General features: G+C 42.0%; 1 protein-coding gene across 3 annotated transcripts in view; it reads left to right on the top strand.

Annotated features, from left to right (window-relative positions):
- The first annotated feature begins 740 nt into the window (after positions 1–740).
- wipf2a (WAS/WASL interacting protein family, member 2a) overlaps positions 741–12,494 on the top strand; it is a 37,781-nt gene continuing 26,027 nt past the window's right edge. For 2 of the 3 annotated variants that reach the window (XM_039801786.1, XM_039801767.1), the window contains exon 1: positions 741–1,284. The gene's annotated coding sequence lies outside the window, so the exon portion shown is untranslated. The remainder of the gene's footprint in view (positions 1,285–12,494) is intronic. The other variant, XM_039801777.1, reaches the window with a different exon arrangement.

The raw sequence follows: 12,494 nt of genomic DNA, 5'->3' as shown, positions 1-12,494 counted from the left end.
GTGTTCCTCAAGAGATGAGAAGTCTTTAAAGCTCTTTTGTTATTTAAATACCTTACACAGGCTACAGAGTCACCAGTCTGAAGTTCACCATAACTTACAAGTAGTAAAATAGTTAATTACACGTTATATTAACAAGTATTCAGTGCTGAAAAGAAACAGCATTTATAAAAATTGCTGTATTTTTTTTTTAGGTAAGTACAAATTTGAGGTACTTTATACTTACTCCGCAACATCTCAGAAGTAAATATTGTACTTTTTACTCCACTACATTTGTCTGACAGCTGTAGTTACTTTTCAGATGAAGGTTTTCACCCCCTCCCTGTCCAGTGAAAAACACGTATCTCCAGATGTGTTGATGTTGAATGTTTGTGATAAACTGAAGGATGAATTCTCCTCCTTCTTAAGCTAAATTATTATTTTTTTGGATCAGCTGGATCACACGAAGCTGAAAACAGGGCTGTTGTTCTGACACCATGACAAGTTTTAAAACTTTTCAGAGATGCGTGGTTCTCACAGGACAGCGACGCTACACAAACAAATGATGATCTTATAGAATATGATGCATTGCTAAATATTACACTACCCAGTTGAATCATACTTCGTGTCTATTTTGTACTGCATGAACTGTAGATAAATACGAAATGTTTTGTATAAAAATATTTGGGTTTCAACAAAAGCGTGGAGTCTGGAATCTGCCATTTACGACAGCACCTTAACGCAGCGCAGAATAGCTCTGCCTCCATTTTGTGTCGGTACGTTTCCGGGTTTCCGAGAAGGCACCGATAAAACGGTGTCAACGGCGAGTATGGCACTGCTCGCAAGTCAGGAGTGCGGGTAAAGTTTTCCGTAGCTACCTGGAAACTATTAAAAGTGACTCTCAAACGCTTCGTTTTCGCAAAGAAGTCTTGCAACGTAACTTGCAGGCAGCCGGACTGCGCTGACACTGACAGCTGGGAAGTAAACAGCTCGATGCTAACAAGCTAACTGCGGCTAGCTCCGCTGTAGAACCGCCGCTAGCCGAGCTAGGTAACTTTAACCGTCGACAGCGAGCTAACGTTAGCCGGCTAACCTGTTTTTTTTTTTATTTTTTATTTTTTTTTGGTAGCGTTAAGTTACATCACCAGGACTTGCCAGCACCCTAACCCAACCTACTGCACCGACGGAAGGATTCGCCACAGCGGCACTTTCCATTCATGTTGTTTTGGAGGACGAGACTACTGTCTTTAGATATTTTATTATCTATAGATTATTATTATTATCAAACGTCCTGTTCTTCGAACCAGGGTGAGTAACAAGCTAACTTTGCTCCACCTAAATTGAAGCTAGTGCCAGGTAAATGCGTTCCTTTAGTTTACCTGGGAGCGGCTAAACAACCTGCCCAGGCCTGATTCAATCCTGTTTTACTGGGCTCCATGCAATAATGGAATAAGTACTCAGCTACCTTTTTACTTTAAGTACTTATACCACACTGTGAAAGTACTTCACTACTAGTACAAAGTCCTGCATTCAAAACCTTAGCTACTTGAGTAAAAGTATGTAATCAGCAACATTAATGTACGTGAAGTAGGAACTTGTTAAAGTACTCCTTAAACGTCTACACTAGGAACATGCAACATACACATGAATGCATCAGGAATATTCAGAGACATCAGATAGAAGAGGACAACACTGACAGGGCAACATTTTACTGCAGAATGAATATTTAATATGTCTAAAAAGTCAGCTTTTCATGGTGTCAGGAAAACAGCCATGTTTTTTGGCTCTGTGACGAATCTGACGATGCATTTTTTCCAGCTGATCCAAAGAGACTTTTTAAAGACTATTTAGCTTGAGATGTAGGATAATTTTCTCAAAACCATAAAGAAACACGTTACCACAAACATTCAACATCAACACATCTGGAGATACAGGGTTTTCCCTGGACCAGGAAGGGGATGAAAAACCTCCAAGTAAAGCTGTCAGACAAATGTAACGTCGGTGCAGTAAAAAGTACATTTGTATTAACCTCTGAGATGTAGTAGAGTAAAAGCATAAAGCTGCAAAAAATGGGAATACTCAATTAAAGTACAGCTGCCTCAAATCTGTACAGGCTTAGGGGTTCAGCACTGGAGTCAGTCTACTTAGTTACATTCAACCATTGGCTTTATGTCACTCGGTTTGCATGTTTTTATCTTGCAGAAAAAAAACCCTGAATTTGTTCAGCAACATGATTCATAGGTTCATATTGTTTTTATAAATAGGTGCGTGCTTTGCCACACTGTTGAACAAGTTATTGCACAATCTGTCCTGGAAGTGGATGAGCACACAAAGGAGGATATGTTATTGCTTTACTTGGACTGTAAGTGACCTAAAAAGCCTAGAAACACACACACACAGAGCCACGGGCCTTTATCTCAGTCTAGTTCCTTAAACCACAAAAGCATCCAACTTCCTCATGCAGCCCTCCCTCCCTCCCTGGTTGTATTTACCTGTCTAACATCACGCTGTTGATGTGAGAAAACGTTGTTCCATTAAACAGCTGTTACGGTAAACAGCTTTATGAAGACATAACATCAGCGATCCTGACCTACTTATGGAACACACTTTCCTATTGATGTTGAATGGAAAGGGATAGATAGATAGATAGATAGATAGATAGATAGATAGATAGATAGATAGATAGATAGATAGATAGATGAACTTTATGAATCCCAAACTGGGAATCAAATCTACGTTACAAAACATGACCAAAGTAAGAGTAAAACTAACAAGAAAAGTTGTAAACTGTGGCTCAAATGTCGGGGCCTGTTGTATAGCTGTCGGCTTTATGAGTTTGTGTAAATGCATAATTAGGGCTGCACGATATGAGGAAAGTATATGATATGCCATAACGTTGTTGAATATTGTGATAAGTGGATATCAAAGTGTACTTAGTTCTGCCTTTCTGCTGCTTTCAGTTTTCTGCTCAAATACAATCAATTGCTTGTTGAATTTAAAACAGACGAAAGGAAATCAGTTCAAACATTCTTTTATTGAACAAATTAAGCACTAAAAAAGTGACTGTTACCTTTTTTAAAGTGCAGTTTTCTACTGATATTTTTTTTTTTCAACTAACGCAAAAATATCTCAATGTCTTTGCTGATATGTCGCAGCCTTTAGTGTTTATTGCTGAAGTTGATATGGAGATCATGATAAAGGAAACATTTATTGCGCCGCCCTAATAGATGCAATATGTTTTGCGTGTGTAGTGCTAAAATGCTGAACAGTGGATGTTTAAAACTTTTCAATACCTGTGGCAATACAATACTTGAATTTTTGTATATATTGGTTACACCTTTCTTAGTATAAGCACACCTCCTACAACAACCTGTTTTTGGTTTAACTTAAAGTGCCCATATTATGAAAAAAATCACTTTTTCTGGGATTTGGGGTGTTCTTTTGTGTCTCTGGTGCTTCCACACACATACAAACTTTGAAAAACATCCATCCATGCTGTTTTGAGTGAGATACGGTTTCTGAATGTGTCCTGACTTCAGTCTCCTGGTGAGCTGTTCAAAATCGGCTCGGACTGTGACGTCACAGTCCGAAATGAGCTGGCTAACCACAACCGTTAGCTCGTTAGCATGCTAACCGTTAGCATTAGCATGCTAACGCTAATGCTAACGCTAGCATGCTACGTCGTTCTCAATAGCAAAGCACTGCTACAACACACACAAGTTCACCATAATCTACAAAAGAACTACTTCCATGTGCGCCCTCATTTAGAAGTCTCCCAGCTAATCCTGCCTTGTAACTGACCAAAGTCGGAGAAACAGCCTTTCTTTTACTGTCTCTAGAGTTAGCTAGCTAACATGCTCTACATCTGAGCTACTGAGCATGTGCGAGTGCAATCAAAGATAGTACAGAAGAAGAAGAAGAAAAGAGGTCTCACTCTGTAGCTAAAACAGAAACCAGGTGAAAAGAGGATCTGCAGCAGTGAGAGAGAGCTGTGCAGTACAACAACAATATGGTGCTTTTTGAAAATTAAACCATGTAAACCTATTCTGGTACAACCTTAAAATACAGTTATGAACCTGAAAATGAGCATAATATGGGCGCTTTAAATAAGTCAAATGCTGCTTTAACTTTCAGTTGTGAGCATTTTCAAAACGAAACCTGTTCCAGCGAGATGGCGAGCCCGACGTCTGTCATGCGGCCTTTTTTTAATTCGCAAAGCTCTCGCCGTCGACTTAAAAACCCGTCTGAGCGTGACTCTTGCATGGCCGCTCTCGTCTTCTCTCGTCTCGGCTTCCTCCGTGTCCTCTTTGCTGTCTGCGTCTCTGCCATGTTGTCCCTAGAGGCTGCCGAACCCGGTTTCGCTGCCCGACACAGCTCAGCTCCACGCCAGCATTCCTCCACCGCTCGCCCAGCAGCCAAGGGATAAAGGCTGTTGTATGCTTCTGCGTAGGGCTGGGCGATAGGGAGAAAATCAGACATCGCGATATTCTTGATGAAATACCTCTATCGATATTGCGGCGATATTCTAGGGTTATGCGAGTATTTATGTATATATGTGCGTGCGCACGCATGTATGGATGTGTATGTGTATATGGGTGTAGCTATATTTTTATCTTTATTTTATTTTTTTTACTCTATGCTGCTATTTGGAGAGGATTGCTCCAACAGAATTTCGTTGTATTGCATACAGTGACAATAAAGATCTATCTATCTATCTTAACAATAGGTGCTTTAACAAAATATCTTCACACTTAGATTTTAGATAAATAATCATCAGTAATGTGGACATAATGACTAAGTGGGGTAAAGGCAAATAATAGAACAGCTAGAACAGTCTGGTAAGTTCAGAAAAGTACATCACTTTACTGTAATGCAGCCTTTAAAACCAGGAAAAGACAACACTTATGTCATATCACGATATCCAAAATCGCTACACCGGAGCTCCTACGGCATCGTGACCATTTTTTCGGAGTTCTGCGTCTTGCATTTCACCGCCAGAACGCTTTCTGCAGAATGTGTGTGTGGTTTCCGGAGGGTCAATCGTGAAACTCTGCCATCTCCGACCATGGCGGGCGAAAGAGAGACAGTTTGTTATGTTAGCACGCAAACTTTTAGCACAGCTGCCCACAAAGTACTGCTTTCTGGCGAAGTGCTAATTTCTAAACGTTACTGACATATAGACACCTTACAGACGGATAACCCTGTCATTGGAACCAGAATATGTCTGAGTTTATTTGCAGAGCTGATGTCAGTGTCAATAGATTAATTAACAATGAAAATAGTCTTTTAGTTGCAGCCATAGCTTTACGTCTGTGGACAGGAAATTAATCTGCAACAATTTTTGAATTGGCCTTTTTGCTTGAAAAAAACTAAAATGATTTACAAAGCTTTTCAAATATGAAGTTTTGTCTCTTATAGTAAACTGAGTATCTTTTGGACTTTTGGTCTTTTGGTCAGACACAACAAAGACTGGGAACTTGTGATGGAGACTTTTTTTTTTTTTTTTAGACCGATCAATTCCCATAAATGTCCCTTTTTTAAATGTTTTTTAAATGACTGCTAAATAAAGGTGTTTACATGGCTCTCTAAAAGTTTAAAAGAAGCCTTTTTTGACAGACGGTCGGCTGTATCCAGCTCTCCGCCAACTAGACCTACATCAAGCGCTCGTTGGCATCGTTGTTGACTCACTGAGGTAACGGCTTTATGTAATGAGTTTACTCTTTCACTTACCAGGACAAACTTAACACCAAGTCTTCTGTATCTTGTTTTGTCCTCTTTGATCCCTTTTTTTAAAGAAGCTCAATTATTCCTACATCTGTTCAGGGTTTTACTAAAATGCTTATGTCAGCAGCAGACTCGTTTTTAATGTTTGGCATCAGCTGTTTCTCCGAATAAAAGAGTGAAGATATTCCAAAAATAGAAAGTAAATGCCGGCCGCAACAAGCTGCTATTTCTAATATCCGTGAATCTGTCAAGTCTGTGAGATGTCGTTATTGTGGAAAATTCCCATCAGATGTCCAGGCTCATGTTCCAATAGTTGTTTACGTTATGAATCAAACTCGCAAGCTAGTCTTTGCTCTCCTAAAGCTGTAACAAGTATGTTTTTGGTGTTGTTTTTACTTCATAATTGATTTGAAAAGATGAATCCATCGTCAACATCAACTACATTTCTGCTGCTGGATTAAAGCGGTTAATCAACTGATTCTTGCAGCTCTACTTTTCATCATTCAGTCATTAAAAACCTGAATAAATACCAGCGAGGCCAACGGTGGACTTCTGTAGCTTTTACTGTTATAGCACTAACGGTAATCTGAACCATGCAGCGTTTCCCCTGGAGTCGGAGGTTAAACTCATGGACAGGATATATAATGGACCAACAGAGCCCATGTCTCTGGACGGAGACCAGTGAAGGATATTAGAAGCTCTTTTCCGGTGATCTCTTCCTTTACTGCGCAGCCTCCAACTGAGAGAGACAACGTAAATGTGACGTGAGCAACCTGGGGGGAAGGGGGGGGGTTTTTGGGGGGGGGGGGCGAGAAATCTCAATCATTCCCAATCTTAACCAAGAGGATTTTTTTTTTGGTAATAGACAGATTACTAATTGATCATAATTCATTAATTCTGTATTTTTTGTGACAGTAAGTCTCGTGGTTATGACCCAATCGTTAGCCTATATTGTTATAAAAGCGTCTGCTACGGAGCCGTAACGTGAGGTACAAGGTAATGGAGCCTTTTATACATTGTCGTGTTTCTTTAGAAATAAACAACTGACAAATAGAGTCTTTAAACGCTTCAGATGTGAAGTTATTCGCTGTCAAAGTGGCGCCAAAATGAATGGGAGTCAATGGGATGCTAACGGGAGGTGATGGCCAAGTAGCAACAAAATGGCGCCATAGGAGGTTCGAGTTCTACGTCATGGTAGCTTGCTGTCACGTGACGATTTGGGAGGTGTCTGAGCCCGCCCACCATTTTGGGATCCTACGCTAGTGTAAGAGCGACACAGAGCAGTCCCTCCAGAAAAACCCCCACCAACCCACCCCATTCACTAAAAAAAAAAAAGGGGGTTTTTTTGGGGGGGGCAAATTTTTTCAAATATGCCGCAATTTCGCTGCATAAATTGCCGATTTCTGCGCAAAACATGCGGGGCTTGCATGATTTCGTAATCCCCGCATTTTCGTTGCAAAAAAGTCCCATAAAATACAGTACAGGCCAAAAGTTTGGACACACCTTCTCATTCAATGCGTTTCCTTTTTATTTTCATGACTATTTACATTGTAGATTCTCACTGAAGGCATCAAAACTATGAATGAACACATATGGAATTATGTACTTAACAAAAAAGTGTGAAATAACTGAAAACATGTCTTTATATTTTAGATTCTTCAAAGTAGCCACCCTTTGCTTTTTTATTAATAAGGGATAAAATTCCACTAATTAACCCTGACAAAGCACACCTGTGAAGGTAAAACCATTTCAGGTGACTACCTCATGAAGCTCATTGAGAGAACACCAAGGGTTTGCAGAGTTATCAAAAAAAGCAAAGGGTGGCTACTTTGAGGAATCTAAAATATAAGACATGTTTTCAGTTATTTCACACTTTTTTGTTAAGTACATAATTCCATATGTGTTCATTCATAGTTTTGATGCCTTCAGTGAGAATCTACAATGTAAATAGTCATGAAAATAAAAGGAAACACATTGAATGAGAAGGTGTGTCCAAACTCTCGGCCTGTACTGTATCTTAGCAGAAAGTTGAAAAATGTTCATACTTCACACACGAGCAGCCATTTTCCTCTGTTGCCATGGGAACGTTATGAAGTGATGTTATTACGCGACTTGAACATCATCTAAAAGCAGGGTGTTGGGGGGGCGGAGGAATCCCCTTTTTTTTCTCTCTCTCTCTTTTTTTAATCAAACTGCAGTTTTTGCAAATTTCCTGCAATTTCATCGCATAAAATTGCATAAATATCATATATAGCATATTCCATCGCATTTTTTAAGAAAACGTGCCGCATAATCAAGGCTTTTTGCCCCACAACAATCGCAAAAAAACTCACGGCCAACGGGTTGGGCTTGGGAAAACAATAACGGGACGCGGGACAACAACGGCACGGTTGGGTTTAGGAAACGTGACACGAGGGCAGGGCTGCCACCTCTTAGTCGATTAGTTGACTAATCGCTCGTTTTGGTCTTAGTCGACTAAGATTTCTTTAGTCGATCAGTCATTTTTTATGCTTATTCGTGCTTAATTACTCATTTACAAGAAACTTCTGAGCACATTTATGGTAAACACAAGATTTAAAGTGGTGCTTTTGCAGGATTAATTGTGGAGAAACTCAGTTTTACAGATGGTTAATTACCTACATTTATATCGTGCTTTTCTAGTCTTAACCACCTCTCAAAGCGCACAGCTCTGTCGATTAAATCAACCAATCGATTAGTCGACAAAATCGTATAAGGGTTAGTCGACTAAGAACTTCTTTAGTCGAGGACAGCCCTACACGCGGGACACGATCCCCGGTCTCCTGGGTGAAGGTCCTGTCTTGACCCCAAGACCAACCTCCCTACGCTGATTTTCGTACTTGACACGCAATGGCAAGGTAACGTAAGTCAATGGAGGCCAGACGGCGTTGATAAACACGCTAAAAACTGATTTATACCGGCAGCATTTTAAATGGTTTAGCAGTCGGGCGCCTGGTTAGCTCACCTGGTAGAGCGGGCGCCCACATACAGAGGTTTACTTCTCGACGCAGCGGCCGCAGGTTCGACTCCGACGTGCGGCCCTTTGCTGCACGTCATTCCCCCCTCTCTCTCTCCCCTTTCATGTTTTCAGCTGTCCTGTCAAAAATAAGGGCCGAAAATGCCCATAAAATGTTTTTTAATATCCTATAGATAAATAAAGTGAAACGTGCAAGTAACAAAAATTAGAATCTTAGACAAACATCGCAGAAGTTTGAATACTTATAATGTATATATATATATATATATATATATATATATATATATATATATATATATATATATATATATATATATATATATATATATATATATAAATAAATAAATAAATAAATAAATAAATAAATAAAATAGAATAAAAATATAGATTGGTGTGTGATAATTGAATAATCTGTTTGAGTTACTTTTTATGAAAAAAATGTAAACTTCTGATTCCAGCTTCTGGTGTGTGTGTGTGTGTGTGTGTGTGTGTGTGTGTGTGTGTGTGTGTGTGAATATTGTTCTTTCTTTCTTTCTTTTTCTCTCTCCCTCCCTCCCTCCCATTTCAAGTCTAAGCTGTCCTATCCAGATAAAGGCCTAAAATGCCCCCCCCCCAAAATATCATCTTTTAAATGATTTAGCAGTTTAGGTTTAGATAATACACTCGACCGTCCTGCTGTTATTTTTGGCGTCTGAAAGCTTTTCCTGGCCCGGCGAGGGTTCCTGGCGGCCTGGCGGCCCGCCAAGCTCGCGCACATGCAGAGGAAACGCTGACATGGTGTCATGTGTCGAACTGGTTATTGGTTTACGCATCTCAATTTCAAACTGAGTGACGTCGTTGTGTTAATAGCGGTTGTGTAATTATTTTGTTAGTGGGTTAACAACAGGCTGAATGCATTGAAACTGGTGTCTCTGTGGCTTCAGTCTTTGTACACTCAGCAGACTCGAAACGATTTGTTTTTCCTCTTGAGGAGCGATAACCCCCATCCCCATCCCCATATCTGTCTCTGGTGATAAACCCCCCACCCTACCCCCCACTCTCAGTTTCTGTCTCTGTAAACCACGTCACTGGCTGGCTGACTGGCGAGCTTGCTCAGTGAGATTCCTTTGGTTTCCCTCGGTTAAAAAACCTTCCCCGACACTGAGATGGGCTGCCTGAGGAATGGAGCGGCAGCAGCGGAGGGAGGAAGGGAGGGAGGGAGGGTGAGGGAGAGGGAGGAGGGAGGGGAGGGAGGGAGGGAGGGTGAGGGAGAGAGGAGAGGGAGGGAGGGTGAGGGAGGGAGGGAGGGAGGAGGAGGGAGGGAGGGAGGGGTGAGGGGAGAGGGGGAGGGAGGGAGGGAGGGTGAGGGAGAGGGGGAGGAGGAGGGAGGGGGAGGGTGAGGGAGGGGAGGGAGGAGGAGGAGGAGAGGGAGGGTGAGGGGGAGGGGGAGGAGAGGAGGGAGAGGGAGGAGGGGAGGGAGGAGGAGAGGGAGGGAGGGAGGGAGGGGTGAGGGAGGAGGGGGGAGGAGGGAGGGTGAGGGTGAGGGGAGGGGGAGGGAGGAGGGGTGAGGGGGTGAGGGGAGGAGGGAGGGAGGGGAGGGGTGAGGGAGGGAGAGGGAGGGAGGGAGGGTGGGAGGGAGGGAGGGGTGAGGGAGGGGAGGAGGGAGGGAGGGAGGGTGAGGGGGAGGGAGGAGAGGGAGAGGGTGAGGGTGAGGGGGGGAGGGGAGGGAGGAGGGGTGAGGGGAGGAGAGGGAGGGAGGGAGAGGGAGGGAGGGGTGGGGGGGAGGGAGGGAGGGTGAGGGAGGGAGGGAGGGTGAGGGAGGGAGGGAGAGGGAGGAGGGTGAGGGAGGGGAGAGGAGAGGGAGGGAGGGTGGGAGGGAGGAGGGGAGGGAGGGAGGGGTGAGGGAGAGGAGAGGAGAGGAGCCAACAATGGGCCCAGACAGCTAACTGGTTTGGGAAGATCTAGCGGCCTCAATCATTGTGTTGACACATTCAGAGCAGTTTCAGGTATGGGAATAACATCGGTATGTTTTAATAATATGGACAGGCATTTCAGTTGCATTTTCTTTTTGTCTTTTACCTTGAGTCTCTTATATCTGTGAATAGAATTGACAACATTGTCGGATAATTAGGGCTGCAAATAACGATTTAATTTCATTGTCCATTAATCTGTTGATTATTTTCTTGCAATAGTTTAGTTTTTTTGGTCTCTAAAATGTCAGAAAATGTTGGAAAATTATGGATCGGTGTTTCCCAAAGACCAAGACGACGTCCTTAAATGGCTCGTTTTGTCCACAACTCAAAGATATTCAGTTTACTGTCACAGAGGAGAGAAGAAACTAGAAAATAGTCACATTTAACACGCTGGAATCAAAACTTTTTTACTCCATTTGTTTTACTTTTAAACGTAAAAGTTGACAACTACTCGATTTTAATATTTACAGCTCTACATATAACAGTGTTGCGCCCCATCAGGCCTTTACAATTCTAGAGGAACCACTGGAATATACCCACATAGTCAAATTACATTATGCACATTCAGGATGAAATGGTAAAATGTGAGAACTGCATTTTCATGTGTGGAGCTGATAGTCTTAAAGGTATTATGGAAGATTTCTTTTTCCGGGTGGATCATCAAGACTATTGGTCCTCCTGGTTGTCAATCATTCTGGCGCTATGTTTACGTAAGGCAGTTGTACGTGCTCGTCCCTAGGGTAGTTTTCGCTTTCTGCGCATGAATACTTTCAGGTGTATATGTGTGGTGAGCATAGGTAGTGAGCTACGGTTTCAGCCATTCATTGAAGCTCGCCGTTCTCACCGTGTTTTTTCAAAATGTCTGAGGGTCGCAAGAGAAAAGGTGTCTACGAATTGTATGACAAGAAGAGAAAGGCCTCTGAAGAAAGAAACAAGACCGGAGTGTTTTTGGGGAGAATGTTTCACACGCTGGCGTGCGCTAAAAGCACAGGTTGGGCTCTCCACTGATGCCTCAGTCGCGAAGTTTCTACTCGACAGGTAAAGTTTGGCGTGCTATTTGGAGAAATCCATTTAAAATCACTGCTAGTGAAAGTTGATGTAAGCTATGATTAGCGATGCTAGCCCTGGCACAAGTCACGCACCGCACACACACGGTAAACATCTCAATTTGTGAAAAGTGCAAATCTTCTTTCTGAAAGTAGCTCGTATGAACCATGCCCACAGCAACTTGTAAACAGTGCGCTCTCGTGCACACGTTTAATAGGCGTTCCCTCTCGGGAGCAGGTAGAGTGTTGCACATGTGCATTTTTTCAAAAAGTGGAGAGGGCGGTTCTTTTCTAAAATTCGGGATAATCCTCCACTATACCTTTTTGACTAGCTTTGTAGTAACTAGAGGTGTTGAAATTAATCAAATAATCGATGCATTGAATCGTGGACGATGCTGCATCGATAATCGGCCGGCTCATAATCGATTATTTCTGTTTACAATTTAATGTCGGCCTAACAACATTTCTGTTTACATATTCTGGTGTGTTTTGCACATTCAGGAAGTGCCATGTGCTCAGTGCTGTATAGATTTAGGTATCCAGGTTATGTAGTATTAGAATTCTGCAGAATGTTTTGTTTTTGGAGCTTGAAAAGCTATGAATTAAATATCCTACGTGGCTTTAATAGAAAAATGTATTTGATGCATCGTGATATCGAATCAAATTGAATCGCTGACCTGATAATCGTAATCTAATCGGGAGATCGTTGAGGATTCACACCTCTAGTTCAAACTCATTTGGCAACGGCATGAATGTAACGGACGTTAACTAATGTAAAAGTTGAGCACTAAAGCTTTAAAG

Source organism: Perca fluviatilis, chromosome 1, assembly GCF_010015445.1.
Source record: "Perca fluviatilis chromosome 1, GENO_Pfluv_1.0, whole genome shotgun sequence".
Classification (NCBI taxonomy): domain Eukaryota; kingdom Metazoa; phylum Chordata; class Actinopteri; order Perciformes; family Percidae; genus Perca; species Perca fluviatilis.
Note: the sequence above shows the minus strand (reverse complement) of the source record. Positions and strands in the feature narration are given on the sequence as shown.